Raw genomic sequence first — 14,268 nt, 5'->3', positions numbered from 1 at the left:
TCTCTCCTGCGGCGTGCGGAGTGGTGGCTCCTCCGAGCTGCCAGCGGCGAGAGGAGGGGCGGGAAAGTGCTCTGGGCTGGCACGCTGCGGTCCTCCGCCTCCACCCGCCTGCGCCTCCGCCCCCTCGTGCTGCAGTGCCGGGCGGCGGCGAGGCGCGAGTACGAGCGGAGCGCTGGGCGGGAGGCTCCGCGCGCCGGGGGCGGGCGCAGCGCGCGGCTCTGTGCAGGGCGGGTTGACCGGCTCCGGGTTTTCGGGGTGCTGAGGGGCCGCAGCTCAGGATGCGAAGGGGGGGCAGAGCCTGACTTTGGAGAAGTCAGGGCTGCAAGTTGTAGCTGGGGAAAAGGAGGGCACTAGTCCTTAATTGGGCACTGAGCGTGACTGCACCGTGCACCTGGGCGCCGTGCCCCGAGGTTGGTCCAGCGAGACCCGGGAATTCTGAGTGTTGGACTGGCTGGTGACAGAGAAAGAGGGCTTGACTCCTGTTCTCTGGGTGTGGGACTGGCCTGTTCACTTCACCACGAAGGTCTAGCCTGGGCGTTCCCCATCCGCCACCCTCACGGTGACACACGAGGAGCAGCGAGGGGAAGCTTGGGGTCGCAACAGGAGGAACTTTTGCCGGATGTCTAGGGTCTCCCCAGTGCCAAGTAGGGCCAGACTCTAGACATTGGAAATGACCCTTTTGAGCTAAACTACCAAATGTTACACACACACACACACAAAAAAAAAGCCACGGAAATTTTGCTTGTATTCTCACGACCAATTGGCCCCTTGGTGTGCCGGAGTCCCAGCTCCAGCCTCTAAATTGCAAAGTGGTGGGGATGGGGGGGATCAGGAGAACCCGCCCCCTTGCGAGACCATACCCAAGGCTGGCACCCGGCCCAGCCGCGGCAAAGCCGGGCGTCACCCTCTGCTGGCCTCCCGCCCCGCCCCTTCCGTCTCCTCTTCCACGCCACTCCCTGCACAGCAGCCAAACCCACGCGGTGGGGTGGGGGGTAAGGAGGTGCGCGGTTTTTCTGCTTTTCACTGTGATGATGACTGACCCACTGATGTAGACGAAGCACAGCGCCGGTGATAGTCTCTCTCTCTCTCTCTCTCTCTCTCTCTCTCTCTCTCTCTCTCTCTCACACACACACACACACACACACACACACACACGCACACACGCACGCACACACACCATCTAGCTGTCAATGTTCTGTTCGTGTAAAGATGCGGGGATGATTGAATGGATGAACTCGTGGATGTAAATGTAACTAAAACACGTCCATGTGCCAGGAAGAGATGAGGTACCGTCAGCAGCCGCCTGCCCAGAAAAGCTGACAGCAAAATGTCTATGTGGCCTGGTGCCACAGAGACTGGTAGAGGACCAGTCGCTTTCCTACTGCTTTGTGCCACCATAGGTAAGAGAGAAGAGAGTAGAGACAATTCTTGGCCGCTAACTTTCCCTTCTCTCCAGTACTGGCACTCTTAGAACTGTAGCTTGGGATTCTCCTGTCCTGGTGAGCCTACACTTGCTATGTTGGTCCATGGATGCCTGCCTGGGTCTTGTTTTGGTTGGTGGCTTTGCAGTTTGTCATCAGATGTGTTGCCCAGACATGGTCAGGCAATGTGAAAATTAAAAATGCACACGCATTTTGTGGATCATTTGCAATGAATGAATAATTTATTAAATCATTATTTAGACTAAAATTATTTTTTTTACCACGAGGAGGAATACATTCCAAGTACCTATGAATGTACATTTATTTCTAATGTTGGCATTAGAAATGAAAATGAGAAATTTAAAAAATCTAAAATTATCTAGATTGCCTTACATATTATATATAAAATTTTTGAGCTCTCAACTGCAAAATGTGCTGGTAATTTATTGACTTTCAAAATACATATCCCTTGAGAACCTCCCCCCAGATGTCAGAGAATAATGGATTATTTCTACAAGTGATAGAAGTTCAAAAAACCATGAAATAAACCTATAGAATGATCGACATGTTCTATACTATGTTATTTCTCCCTAAATCATCCCCCCATGCTGTCCACAGAAGGCATTTAAAGAAGTGTATAAATTTTTCCAGATGCTGGGTTTTCATGTCTTGATGCACTAGAGATAATATCTCCTACAGGAAAATCATTGTGTGTTTGCAGGAAATGTCCCATTTTAAGTCCAGTTTGTGTTGCAGGGGAGTATTTTAATGTGTGTCTTTCGGCCAAGAGAACATTTTCTCAGGATGGTGATACATCGTCAGGTTTCCTTGGCTTTCCCTCCAGAGCTGCTGTCATTTTGGGGTACCAGCTGGTGTACCCCTCACCCCAGGCCTATTAGATCCACCTGTCAGAATAGTCTCCTTCACACTCTCACAATAAGAAAACACATGTCTTGCAGGAACTTGTGAGAGTTAAGGGGACAGCTGCCCTGTCCCCATAAAATCCCAGTGCTCTGAAGTTGCTACTCTCCTATAAATCTGGATTTAACTCTCAGGACATTGTCTACTTGTGATGCCAGAAAGCAGGCCATTAAACTCACCAAAGGAGCATGAAAGATCTGCAGAGTGGTTTTGGTAAAAATAATTCCGACTAAGTACAGCTGCTGTGGTGGTTATATTTGATAACACTAACAGGAAGCACATAGTGGGCACAGAACAATGTTCATCCCTCTCCCCCTTGAGGGAGGTTTCCCAAAGACTATGAGTAGATGCTAATCCTGTAGGATGCCCTGGAACTCAGACCTGGCTTCCATATCAGGATCTAGAGAACTAAGGCCACACCTCTCCAGTTCTCACCAACCCATGGCGAAGGGTCACTAGAGAGGCACAGACACTCACCTTTCTTACCCCCAGTACCTTCACAGCATCCCTAACACTCTGTCTTGGGAGTCTACTGATGTTAATCTCATCAAACTCTTAACACCTATTTATATCAGCTTCTACTCAAAGCCCCAGAAATTCATGTGCACTTCTCACCCCTACAGTTGAATGTTCAAAAGATTCTGTCTCTTTCTCCCTAACCTCCTCCTGGACCTCTTTGACTAGCCCTTATGGAGTGTATAGTCTGCCACTAGCAAAATGCCCTATATTCTCAGCCTCTTCTCTAAATGTTCCCTTCATTTCCTGCTCTAATGGAAGTCTCTCCCCAAACAGTCTGTTCCCCCCACAACTCGCTCTAGTGATGATGTGTCTTCTTCTCCAGCTCTTGTATCACTGTGGCAGGATGGTGTCCTTCTTGTTCCTCATTGCTGCCTCCAGAACATTCTTGGTCTCTTCTAAAAACTACAGCTTGGAATCTCAGCTCACTGGTTTTATTCACCAACTACTTTTAAATGTTGGTGTTGCTCAGACCTCCCTCCAAGTTGCTCCCCACCTTCCCTGACAAGTTTAGCTCCTGACTCACAGTCACTCCCTACACATGAATTCTGCCATAATCCCTGCAAATTTAATACACGCAAAGGTGTTCATTCCAACCAATACTGCTTAGTCCTGAGCAAGCGAAGGCCCTGTCCCCACACCTTTCTCCACCCTCACCCTGTGCCTGGGGGTCCCTATGGTTTAGAATGCCTTACTTTAAAAAAAAATGTGGACCATCTCTGGTGGCTGACTTTGCAGCCCCAAATTTTCATTAAACTATCAATTCAGTTTATTACTGGCTAGTAATTTCTCAAAGGTCCTAGCAGGAGGAGAGCACAATTCTTTTCGAAGGACCTCTCCAGCCTAGATTTAAGAATATTCCCTTAAGTAAGTTTTACTTTTTTTAAAGATTTATTTATTTATATAAGCACTGGGGTTCAGGCTAGAGGCGCGGGAGGGTGAAAGAATTCACCAGAGACTAGCAGGGAGCAGAACAGGCAGACAGACTGCTGAGGGGAGCAGCGGGCAAGACAGGAGAGGTCTGCCCGGCCATGTGGGAATCTCCCTGGCCAGCCAGGAATAGAACCGGCACTGCAGAGGTTGCAGACAGCTTCACAGCGCTGCACTCAACCCGCTGCGCCACCAGGGAGGCCCCCTTAAGTAAGTTTTTTTTTTCTTTGTTTTTTTGTCTGTTTTTTTTTCAAAGATTTATTTATTTATACAAGAACTGGCGTACAGGTCAGAAGCGCGGGAGGGTAAGAGGATTCACCAGAGCCAGAGTGGGGAGCAGAACTGGCAGACAGACCGAAGGCACTGCTGAGGGGAGCAGTGGGCGAGGCAGGAGAGGTCTGCATGCCATGTGGGGTTCTCCCTGGCCGGTGCGGAGAATTGAACTGGTGCTGCAGAGGCTGCAGACAGCTTCGAAGGGCGGTGCTAAACCCACTGTGCCACTGGCGAGGCCCCCCCCTTAAGTTAGTTTTAAATGAAAATTAGAAAATAATGAGCACATAAAACAAGTAAACACACAAAGAAAAATGGCACCATGAAGGAAAGCCAGTGACTAAAATAGAAGAAATGTTAATCCTCCCATAGGAGTGACTTCAGATGTTGGAGTAATGGGCCATAAGTCTTATTTTACTGAATAAAAGTGAAAGAAAGGCTTAAAAATGTTTCCAGGCAATGGGAAATTCTAAGGAATGATTTTCATATTTGAAAAGGCAGCAAATCAATCATCTGCCCAACTCTGCTAGTTGCCTTATCATCATTCACCCAACTTCCACATATAGGTCCTTCCTTAAAGAAACCTGATTTTATTTAGAAATGCATATTTTCTTTTGCATACATATATTTAACAACATGGTTTAATCCAGAATGCTTAAGCATTTCTGTTCGTATTTTACATAAGCACTTGAAACAATGTGGAACTTCTATTTATATTTAATACCATATATTGCACAGTCAGTCTACCTCCTAAATAGATTACAATATGCTTAGGCTTTAAAACCTTACTGACAACATTAAGAGAGGGTAAACTTAATATGATTTCATGTGCCTTTAAGGAAATGGTGCCTAATCTAAAGGAATTTTGATTATGCGAGATTATCTCCTGCTTGAATCATCTGTGACTGTAGGGCCATGAACCATCAGTTTCATTTCTGCCAGACACCATGCTGCAGGTCCCCCTAATTTGACAGTCAGGTCTTTTACAATCTGTAAAAAGCAAATGCAAAAGTTGAAATGTGTTCCCTTTTTTATAGCCTTTCTAGACTAGCTTCTTGGTAGATTCTAAATTAGTCACTTCTCTCAAGGATGTTTCCATTAGTGGTGATCCACTGTTTGTCCTAATTTTTTTATTTAAATAATTAACTACATCTCCTAATTTCTTAAAGTCACTTTGAATTAGAATCTTTTACTCACAGCAAAAGCATTCTTAAACTTAACACTATCCTCAACTCTCAAAGTATCTGGCACATAGTAAACGCGCTACAATGACTTCTGTTTAAACTGAGGTGTATGTTGAGCTTATTTTTGTTGAGACATCAAGAATTACACCGCCATTGATGTTTCCCAAGCTGTTTCTCTAGCAAGGTCCCTAGATCATAGAAGCTGTTGGGCAAATATTTCCTTAGAGTCAAAATGACTTCAGTAAGCAAACGGGAACTGGATGGAAGGCTAAAAATGAAAAAAAAATTAACTAAGTGAAAAGTCAGATTTTGGAAGAACTTTTCTGCTCAAAATTGCCTAGAAAGAAGCTGCCTAAGGCAGAGTCAGGGAAAGAGAACCCAAAGAGGTCTTTAGCCTCCTCTGCTGGTTCAGAGGGGAAGGCAGTGTTACTTAGAAGTCTGTGCTAGGGTCTAGTTGGGGATGGAGTAGGGATGCCTATGATAAACATTCCGCCATAAACAGAGGCAGAATTTGATGTCTGAAAACTTTCTTCTCAAGGAGGGAGCTGAATTAAGCTGTTCAGAGTTGTGCCTTGGGTGTACTCCATGGGCCCATGATTGGGCCTCTCCATGTATTTATTCCCATTTGCATTTGCACATCTAAATAAAATAGATTTTGTCACTCAGAAAATGTTGAGCCTCCAAGGATGTGACTACTGAGAAGACAAAGGGAGTTATATTCCTGAAGTCTCAGCGCCAGGAAGAGATGCCCCCAATATCTGAACAGTGGTGAAGATTGGCACCACCTCACACAACATTGTAGGGATCCAGTCAAGGTTTGGAGACACCCAGGAGAAGAGCTGCTATGTGTAAGCAACTCGACAGCTCAAACCTTTCAACGACAACATGTAGCATAGGAATAAAGTGGTAATTCTCAACCTGTTTCTGTAGCAGGGTCCCTAGATCATAGGAGGTGTTTGGCAAATACTTGCTTAGAACCAAAACAGCTTCTGCAAGCAAAAGGGAAACTTTAGAGTTCAGATAGAAAGCGAAAAAGGTATGTCACATGTCAATGCCTAACAGGAGCTTCAGCATACAGGAAATACTGAATGACACACTGCAAGTCTCTGATCTCAGCCACTCCTGTGCTTGCACAATAGGCTCGGGAACCCCCAAGCAACAAGGGATGGGAATTGAAAGGTACATATTTCATTGCTCTTGCTCCCTGGAGAGGCAGTTTTGAAGAGTACTCTGCACAGTCTCTCAGAGGGTTTCCTGTGAATAACACTGAGTTGCACATAGCAATAACCAGCTCATTCACCAACCATGACAGAGACAACCTGTGCAAAGCTGGTTGTAATATGGTATTGGTCTTCCTTTCCAGTCCTTTCCTCCAGTATTCCCAATTTGTTTCTTATGGCTCAGATATTCAGGACTAATTGGTACAAATTTCCAAGTATCTCTCCCTTTGTGTAAAGTTGCTCATGCTCTCCCTGCTCACTGCCAGGAATACCAAATGCCACCTTTTCTTCAGTACCTTTGCCAGCCATTCTAGGCAAAAGTGTCCTTCCCAGGTCCATACTGTAATAACTCTTAGGTTCAGCTGCATGCGCAGCTCTCATCATCAAGTTGGTATCAGTAATTCTGTCTCATTCCCTGTAGCACAACTGCCTTTTGAAGGCACAAAGTCCCCACACAATGCTTTCTAATCAAGGATGCTGAATAGATTTTGAATTGTTGTTCAAACATGTAATTAATCTTCTATATTCCTTCTTGAACTTCTCTTTCAAAATTGGCCTTATCAAGGGTCTTTCTAATGAGGGACTTAAGAGCTCACATTTTGCAACTACTTCTTTGGAGGGGTAATAGCACAACAATACCCTGAGAACCCCTCCCCCAAATTTTTATAGCTTTAATTTGATTTAGATATTTACACAAAACCATAGGTGTCCACTTTGTGGCATAAGTTATCTCTCTTCTCTTTCCCCTTCTCCTTTTCTTTTAGTAACTTCTGCTGCTGCTTTAAGCTCTATAACAAGTGTTACAGATCCTCTGTATCCAAATGATTTACAACTCAAATCCACATGTTCCCATTGGGTCTTCCACATTATCACTGGCTGGATTTTCCTTTTTAGCATTCTACCGCAGGTTGGTTAATACATTGAATGCTATTAAATTATTTTCCTACTCAAGGGAGAGTTATTGTTTCCATGTTCAGAATTGGCCTTGCATAATCTCCCTGCTCCAAATTAGTGTTCAAACAGCTATTTGTGTTCTCAGCTTTTCTATTTTAGTAATAGACATGCTGATTTCCCCCATATGATGTAGCTATAAAAATGCATGTAGTAAGCTTTCAGGGAGGTAGGTTAATTTATATTTTTAGCACAATGCATAGGTATTAGTGCTGACCAACCTTTAGATCACAAATGGCTTTTTATTTTAAGTGATAACAATACCGGGGCCTCCCCTGGTGGCGCAGCGGTTGAGCGCTGGGTTGCGAAGCTGCCCACAGCCTCTGCAGCACCAGTTCGATCCCTGGCCACTGGCGAGGGCCCCACAGTCCTCTCCTGCCACGCCCGCTACTCCCCTCAGCAGTGTATTTCGTCCATCTGTCTGTTCTGTTCCCTGCTCTGGCTCTGGTGAATTCTCTTACCCTCCTGCACTTTTGACTGTACCCAGTGGTTGCATAAACAAACAAACAAATAAACAAATAAATCTTTTAAAAAAAGAGAGATAACAATATCAAAAATATTAGTGGTGGAAACATTTAGTACTAATACTTTGTCTAAATCTCATTTTCTCTTCTTTACATCTAGACTAAGATCATTCCTTGCTGATGAAAAGATTTTTTATAACTTCCTATTCTCTCACTCTACTCCCAGTCCCAATAAGAGATTTCTGGGAGCCACGTTAACTATTTCCTTCACAATAATTTATGCTATATGAACATTAGACTGTCTAGATTGCCACTTGAACTCATATCTGTTTTTAGTGGCCAACCAGAACAATAGGATCTTTAATTAGGAGATCTGAAGGATCAGGTAAAATTTAGATAAGGTAAAGTTTAGTGCCCCTTCCTCACATACTTACCAGGAGTTCCTTGCAAATCCCAAGAAGATAGCTTCCCAACTTTACCACTGATATGAAGTCAAATTAAGCACAAGCCAAACTATTGTCAGTTCAAAAGAAGGGAGTAGGAAGTCTAATTTTGCCATTAGAACTAGCTAAATTGGCACATGAAAAAAAATGTTCATTAGTACTTACCATCAGGGAAATGCAAATCAAAACTACAATGAGGTGCCATTGCACAGCTGTGAGAATAGCCCATATCAGAAAGGTCAGAAACAGCAGCAGGTGTTGTAATAATAGACCTTGTACACTGCTGGTAGGAATATAGACTGATCCAGCCTCTCTGGAAAACAGTATGGAGATTTCTTAAAATATGACAAATAGATTTACCATATGCTTCAATAATTCTATGCCTAGGCATCTACCTGAAAGATGCAAAAATACTAACTCAAATGGATATATGTACTCCTGTATTCATTGGAGCACTATTTATTATATAACCAAGTTATAGAAACAATCTATGTGCCCAAGATCAGATGAGTGGATTAAGAACAAGTGGTATATATACAAAATGCAATACTGCTGAACTATAAAGAAGATGAAATCTTGCCATTTGCAACATCATAGATGGAACTGGAGTGGATAATGGTAAATGATATAGGTCAAACCAAACCTAACAAATAAAAACCCCTAGGAAACTGATACAGAATTGGGGCTACTGGAGGAAGAGACCGGAGGAGGAGAGGGAGAGCAAAGCAGGGTGGGGACACAATAGACTCTGCTGGAGAACTTGGGTGTGGTATGCGACAGGCATCTGAGAAGGTGAGATCCTAGACCTCTAAATTACCTAGTGTTATCAACCAATGTAGCCTCAAAAAAAAAAAAATGAGCTATCACCAAAAACTCTGTTTGTGGCTATGGGTCACTTGCCTGCTGGGGAAGAAACTTCCTTCCTTCTTTCCTCCCCCTTCTCGTTTATTTCACAAAAGGCACAGTTGGGTTATTAGTAGATGCCCTAAAAATATGGTGGATTTTTTAACTTATTACCTCAGATGCCAACTTAATGCTGTGAAATTCCTGTTTGCAAATGAAGTAGCTTATCTCTGAAGGCTCTCTGGGAACTTAGGCTCAGAAGTTGTAGAAAGTTATAAGAACAGAAGTTAGCTCAGGATTGCCATCTCAAAAACACATGTCATCAGGTTGTTCCATAGTCAATGCAAAATTCTTACAGGGGTAGAGGATATTCTACATAACTGTATCCTCTACCCACTGTGAAAATTTTATTGGTTCTTAGAATCCTCAGTGAAGATTTTCCTGGCACATTATCCAGATAGGTTAAAACTAAGAGAACAGAATGTAGTTTTCAGAAGGTAGAAGAAGATGCCTATATATTAATGCACAGGCCAAAGGACAACTTGGTAAAACACAATTTCCAAGCCCACCTTCCATGCTTCATCGGTTTAGCAGAAGATGAGATCCAGACACCTTAGGTCAAAAAAACTCAGAGATCAGTAGGAAGGAGTGATGGTCTTTGAGGTGATTATGCTAAGACCTCAGAGTCCCTGAGAAGACAAAGCTCCATATATTTATTTATAAAGAACTCCAGGATTCTCATCAAGGAAAGCAAAGTTGAAGCAATACCATCACAAGTATCCTAACAGGACCCCATGGGTGGTAGACACCTGCTTGGTAGAACAAGACTTGGGCACAAGACCAAAGACACAGTTGTCTCTCTGGTGGGAGATGAGGGCACCTCTTCCTCTTCCTTGGAAACACCATTATATAAACAGAATTTGCTGAGGATCTCCAGAGCAAGGGGTGCAAGTGGCAGAGCTCTGCTTAAAACATAGGCAGCAGTGATCAAATGAGTATGCAGGCTGGTGACATCACCCAGGAACTCAGAAGACAAGCATCCTGGATGTGGGCTGGGGCCTGAGGCCCTGGATTGATCTCACATGTGGGACTGGACTTTAGGCTGCAGATCTTGGATGATGATATAACAGACAGCTTCCAGGAGTGACAGTCAGCAGGCAATGCAACTGAGGCAATAACCCAAAGAGGCTACACAGAGAAGTATCCAGATGTGAGGTCTGTGATAGCACAGGGTATGCAAACATCAGAAAATGAACCTGTGGCTAACTTAAGCCAAAATGCATGAGAGATTGGCAGAAACATGAGCTGGTCAAGTACAAGAAAACCTGAAGAACCGGGTCTGGGATAGACAATAGCCAGGAGATCCCTGAATTCTCAGAAGACTTCTGGAGTTCTATCTCTGGAATGATTCAGCTGCCTCTGTCTTTTGTCCCTGTATGACTACACTGAAATTCCTAGGATAGTCTGAAATGCTCAGCTCTGATGGAAGCAGCCTGGCAGACACGCTCGCCAGGCCCCCAGGGAATGTGAGAAGGGGCCATTTGGCAAAGGGAAAGATGTGGGTCCAGGAGGAACAGAGAGGAGGCATTCTATGGGACACAAAGCAGAAGCTGTCCACTTCAGTGCAGTCGAATGACTACTGAGGTGTCAGCAGCTTGAATGGAATAAAGAATGCAGGGTGGAGACAGGGCCTGGTCAAGGGACATCTACAGTTCCTTCACAGCCCCCGCTTTCTGAGAACAGAGCTGCTCAGACACAGGGCACAGCCAGTAAGTTGGACAGATGGCCTGTAAAAGAATGGCAGCCCCTTTCCTCTTTGGTTGAGTCTCAAAGCATATGGTGTTGATACACAAAATCTGTACCCCAGATTTTTGGCACAGTGGATTTAACTTCAAGCCTTCTACTGCTCTTTTTTTTTTTATCAAAAGCTCACCTGTGACTAAAAAAATATTTACGATGGATTCAAGGTCCAGACAATGCACCCATTTGATACTCTGGATGTTACACTTGTATTACATCAGACAATCTGGGAGAGCTACATTTCTAAGGTGTTTTTCTTAACTTTACTTTTTGTGTGTACTTTGTCAGTTTTACTAATTATACTTTGATAGTATGTCATCAGCATGCATACCAGGATATTATAAGAAACAATATTATTAGTGTAAGGGGTAGTGGTGAGAGTTTTGGTCAGCCAACACAGCCTGACCAAACCTAAGAGGAATTAAGTAAACCTAAGGGATTTTTTCTTTCATTTATTAGAATCAGTAAAAGTTGTGATGCTTCTATACAGGTGGTTTATTTTATCCTAGTTATTCTTTACCCTCTTATAAAAATAAAACCCAAACAATCCAGTTTAAAAATAGTCAGAGGATCCAAACAGACCCTTTTCCAAAGAAGACAGACAGATGGCCAAAAGGCACATGAAAAGATGCTCATCATCTTTTACTATTAGCGATATAAATCAAAACAACAGTGAGAGATCACCTCGCACCTGTAAGAATGGCAATTATCCAAAAGACAAAAAGCAAAAAGTGTTAGAGAAGATGTGATGAGAAGGGAACCTTTGTATATAATTGGTGGAATGTAAGTTGGTGTAGCCATTATGAAAAACAGTATGGAGATTCCTCAAAATATTACAAATGGAAATTCCACAAGATCCAGGTATCCCCACTTCTTGCTATTTACTCAAAGAACACAGATGCACTCATCTGAGAAGACATACATCCTGTGTTCATAGCAGCATTGTTTATGATAACCAAAAATAGAAAACAACCTGAATGTCTACTCAAAAGTGTTTGGATGGGGCCTCCCCGGTGGCGCAGCGGTTGAGCGCTGGGTTGCGAAGCTGCCCGCGGCCTCTGCGGCGCCGGTTCGATCCCTGGCTGCTCCCCGGCCACCGGAGGGTCCCACATGGTGCGCAGACCTCTCCTGCCGCCCGCTGCTCCCCTCAGCAGTGTACTTCGGTCCTTCTGCCTGTTCTGCTCCCCGCTCTGGCTCTCGGAATTCTCTCACCCTCCGGCGCTTCTGACTGTACCCAGTGCATGTATAAACAAAACAAGCAAACAAACAAATAAATAAAAACATGCCTCCATTTAAAAAAAAAAAAGTGTTTGGATGAAGAAGCTGTGGTATATATTCACAATGGAATACTACTCAGCTATAAAAAATGTGAAACCCTGCCATTTACACTTAAATGGATCTAGTGGGTATTATGCTTAGTGAATTAAGTTAGAGAAAAAAAAAACAATGATCATGTGTTTTCATTCATACATGGTACATAAGGAAACAAAATGAATGAATTAAATAAAACAAAAACAAGCTCTCAGATTATCAATTCATATTATTATTTACCAGAAGGGAAGGGGGAAAGTGGGTGGGTAGGTGGGGAAAAAGGGATCAACTGTATGGTAATGGATGGACTTGAACTTGTAGTTGTAACAAGGCAGTTGCAAATGTGAAATATTACATACAGATATTGATTTATAATGATGCACATATGAAACTTGTATAATGCAATTTTACCTTAGTAAATATTTTTTAAAAAAACATGGTGCCAGAAGGCTCCCAGAGGAGCCAGAGTTGAGCTGGGAACTTCGCCCATGCCAGGCCCCTTCTGGCCAGCAGTCCCAACCCAGAGGGGGAGCAGACACCCAGGGCCAGGGCAGACCGGGTGCACAGAAGAGTGTGCCAGTATCCGAATCGCCATTTTAGAATAGGGACCTTTTTTCAGTAAAGACTGCTTGAAACCGGCAGAAGGCTCCCCGTGGAGCCAGAGGGAGAAGGTTCCCTGCGCAGTCAGAGGTGAGCTGAAGGCCCCCACAAGCCTGGTCCCACCTGGCAGGAAGTTGGATCCCAGAGGAGGATCCAGAGATTTGGAACCCAGAGTGCAATCCAGCTGCCCCACCTCCAGGGAAGTCTGTGGGACTTCAAGATGCACATTTGTAACTAAACACAGAAGGAGGAGAGATTCTGTGACAGTGACCATACTCAAAGTACCACTGCCTCACTAGACTTCTGGCATAACAGTTTTTGACTCGTTTGAATTGCCAGTTTCTGAAACTCCCGAAAGAACACACCAAAAAGATGCCAGCCAGTACCAGCAGCACAGTGTCCCAACGCATAAGGCAAATTAGAAGACAGGCAGCAGGGGAAAGAAAAACTACAAGCAAAGTAGCAAAGCCTCAGAAAAAAGACATACCACAAAAAAACAAACAAACAAAAAAAAACACCTACCAGCTTGCAACTACAGTGATTTGGAAAAACTTCTTCTGAGCCCTCCAGAAAAAGAATTTAAAATTGCCGTGATGAAAAAACTGATGGAAGTCATTAAGGAAAACAACTCTCAGAAGAATGAAATTGAGTCTCTAAAGAGGGAAGTAAAAGAAATGCAGGAGATCAAAGAATTAGTGGAGGCACTAAAGAACTCTGGGAAAAGCAATGAAAGCAGAATAGATGAAATGGAAGAACGAATAAGTATTCTTGAAGACGCAGAAATAAAAAGAACCAAAACAGAAAAGGAAAGAGAATTACAAAAGAAAAAGACCAAAGAAAGACTTCAGGAACTATCTGACTCCATGAGGAAAGGAAATATAAGAGCCATAGGAATCCCAGAAGGAGAGGAGAGAGATGTAGGAACAGAGAAAATATTCAAGGAAATAATTGAAGAGAACTTCCCAAACGTGAAGAAGGAGCTGAAAATTGATATACAAGAAGCAAGAAGAACACCAAACTTCCACGACAAAAGGAAAAATACAGCAAGATACATAATAGTGAAGCTCCCAAGAATCCAAGACAAGGAAAAAATAATGAAGCTGACAAGAGGGAAGAAACAGATAACATTCAAAGGACAACCAATCAGACTGACATCAGACTTCTCTGAAGAAACACTACGCCAAGGAGAGAGTGGAGGGACATAGTCAACAGACTCCAAGAAAACAGATGCCAACCAAGAGTACTCTATCCTGCAAAGCTCTCCTTCCTCTATGAAGAAAGAATAAGGACCTTCCCAGACAAACAGAAACTATGGAACTTTATTACCAATAAACCCCCACTCCAAAAAATACTACAAGGAGTCCTAAAGCCAGAACTTCAGAGGGATGAATAAC

At 43.6% G+C, this 14,268-nt stretch overlaps 1 protein-coding gene across 1 annotated transcript in view; it reads right to left on the bottom strand.

Moving 5' to 3' along the window:
- Nucleotides 1-14,268, bottom strand: part of SV2C (synaptic vesicle glycoprotein 2C) — a 385,830-nt gene that overhangs the window by 174,586 nt on the left and 196,976 nt on the right. The gene's annotated exons all lie outside the window — the stretch shown is intronic.

Source organism: Talpa occidentalis, unplaced genomic scaffold (genome assembly GCF_014898055.3).
Source record: "Talpa occidentalis isolate TD23 unplaced genomic scaffold, MPIMG_talOcc4v2.1 talOcc4.6, whole genome shotgun sequence".
Taxonomy (NCBI): Eukaryota; Metazoa; Chordata; class Mammalia; order Eulipotyphla; family Talpidae; genus Talpa; species Talpa occidentalis.
The sequence above is the reverse complement of the archived record's forward strand: the minus strand, read 5'-3'. Positions and strand labels throughout refer to the sequence as shown.